General features: G+C 31.1%; 1 long non-coding RNA gene across 1 annotated transcript; it reads right to left on the bottom strand.

Annotated features, from left to right (window-relative positions):
* Positions 1–516: 516 nt before the first annotated feature.
* LOC148696291 (uncharacterized) lies at positions 517–1,562 on the bottom strand. Its single transcript, XR_015963610.1, has 2 exons — positions 1,330–1,562; positions 517–807 (listed from the first exon to the last, which is right to left on the bottom strand). It is a non-coding gene; the product is annotated as an uncharacterized LOC148696291 (long non-coding RNA).
* Between the last annotated feature and the right edge of the window lie 1,095 nt (positions 1,563–2,657).

The raw sequence follows: 2,657 nt of genomic DNA, 5'->3' as shown, positions 1-2,657 counted from the left end.
TCATCAAATCCACTAATTGGACAGTTTCGATGTATTGTGGAAAATACGATCACCCAAGTTTTTCCTGCAATTATGAAATACGAAATCTCTTGAATAATTAGAATTGCCAACATCGTAATTTGCTGAAATTGAGATCGTCCTGTTGTTGAAATCCCCACAAGTGAGCTCATACCGAGCGTGTTGCACCAATTAAGACAATGGGGTAAGGGTTTTAGTCGTGCCGTTTGGAAATTCTATTAAATCTATCTAACTGGCATTCATATCCTATACATAACCATTAATTTACATTTAGTGATTAATTGTTAATTGTTAACCAAAAATGGATTGTAAATTTGAAGCTTATTACAAAATAAAGAATAACATTACAAAATTGCTCATACAGTTAGATTACATGAAAAGAATATAATTTGTCAAACTTATATTATGGACTTATAAGAAGCGTATCTATAAATATCTAATTTTAAAGAAGCGAAAAACAAACTGACAATGAAAATTGAATATGTCAAGGAGGCAACAAAAAACAGAACAACTATATTATTTCCAAATTAGATTTTCATGCCTAATATGATTCAATAACAGTTATCTTTTGGGCTACATTTATGGAAACAAGTTTAAAAGAAACATAAAGCAATGGAGCAAAAGAAACAAAGACACACAATTGTCCCAGCACAACGTGTTATCTTTAGCTTAATTTCAATTTCAGTTTAAGAGATACACAAATTGTTATACCTTCCTCTCCGTGTCAATGCTTCAATTCCGTCAGAAGATTGGTTCTTGCCTCCATTCCATCTTCCCCAACCTTCCACACTGTTAGTGTTAGAAGAACTATTATACATGATTCACACCAATAGTTACCATAAATGTAACATAAGTGAACTGTAACTATTTGCTCATTGCTTCTGTGATGAAGAGGATTAGCAAATATTTTTCCAGATAATAGCATAACTAAAAAACTACCAAATGATAAAATCCCCTCCCCAATTCACCTCTTTTATACCAAAAAATACCCAATAATCAGTGGATAAATCTTTAACCTAATCATTTTGGAAATTTGCAGTGCACTTATTAAAAAATTTATTATCTTTTAGCAGAAACATGGGCTTGTAAGCGGCACATGAATGATGGTATAGATTTTGGAATTTAAATGATAAACTAATATTAATAACTCAATAATAAGTCGACTCGACCGTAATATCCCCACCTACTTCCTCACAATTAGACGCCAGAGTTTCGGCACCGAATCAAGCAAGCTAAGGAATTTCCACCATTAACACACAAAAATCTGCATTCAATTTGAGGTTAAAGAAGAACAAGAAAAAGAAAGCTTACTCAATTTCTTGATGCTTCTCCTACGCCTTCGGTGTTGGGTATGTCTCCTTCTTAGTTGTTCATCTTTTCCCTCTTCTTTCTCTTGCAACCACCTTAGGTTATCTATTGCTGAAAGAACTTTGTTTTGTAAAAATTTATGAACTGAGATGAGTAGGGAGGATGGAGGAGGCTTTGTGTGAGTATATATGGCGGTATGAAGGGTTTATATCATATGAAGAAAAATGAGAAAATGATTGGATAATAACTCATAGCATTGTATAAATGGTCAATAATCTTACTAAAAATCTGAATGAATATTAGTAATAGATAATGACACGTGACACTATATGAATGGTCGAGAATCTTATCAAAAATCTAAGCGGATATTACTAATGGATAATGACACGTGGCATTATATGAATGGTCGATGATCTTAACAAAATCTACAGCAATAATGACATGTAAATGATAAGATGAATAAAACATTAAAAGAATAAAATATATATTTGTGAATAATAGCAATCGCCTATGCCCTTCCTCCTTTCAAACAAGTAGACTTGCACAAAGGCAATAACTGTTTAGAGTAAATAGTGAAAGCAATTTTATTGCCTTTGCCTAGTAAATAGTGAAAACAATTTTATTGCCTTTGCCTTCCACTAATAGGTGGAGATGCTATAAAGAGTGAAGAATAAAAATGCAACTTTTTAAGAAGGGTGAAGTGCCAACTTAGTCACTGAACTATCAGTGAAAATTAGGTTTTTTTAATTACTTTTTCGGTTAATTAAGTCCCTAAATATTTTTAAAATTGCTAATTTCATCCATACTATTATATTCAAAGCTATTTTATCTTATTTTTCATCAACTTAAGTTACTTAACACACTTTAAAATTTAATACCGTCATTTTCTCACCTATAAACCCTTAACATTTCATATAGGTTGCGAATCTAACGTCTAATTTACCCCTCCAAAGTTAACTTACATTATTTCTTATGAAAAACTACCAATTTATCTTCCAAAGTTAACTCCATACATTATTTCTTTATGAAAAACTACCAATCTACCTTCCAACATGTATCACATGCAAGTAACGTAACTTAAATTGACGGAAAAGTGAATATAGTAGCTTCGAATATAATATTAGAAGTGTAATTGGCAAATTTTTATAATTTAAGGACTGATTTTTCTAAAAAAAATAGTTTAGGAACCTAATTTTCTCCGAAATTTATCTTATTTTTCGTCAACTTAAATTACTATACATACTTTAGAATTTAATACCATCATTTTCTTACCTATAAGCCCTCAACATTTTATATAGGTTGCGAATCTAATGTCTAATTTACCCCTCCAA

The sequence above is a fragment of the Pyrus communis genome, chromosome 6 (assembly GCF_041283825.1).
Source record: "Pyrus communis isolate YQ-2024b chromosome 6, ASM4128382v1, whole genome shotgun sequence".
Lineage (NCBI taxonomy): Eukaryota > Viridiplantae > Streptophyta > Magnoliopsida > Rosales > Rosaceae > Pyrus > Pyrus communis.
Note: the sequence above shows the minus strand (reverse complement) of the source record. Positions and strands in the feature narration are given on the sequence as shown.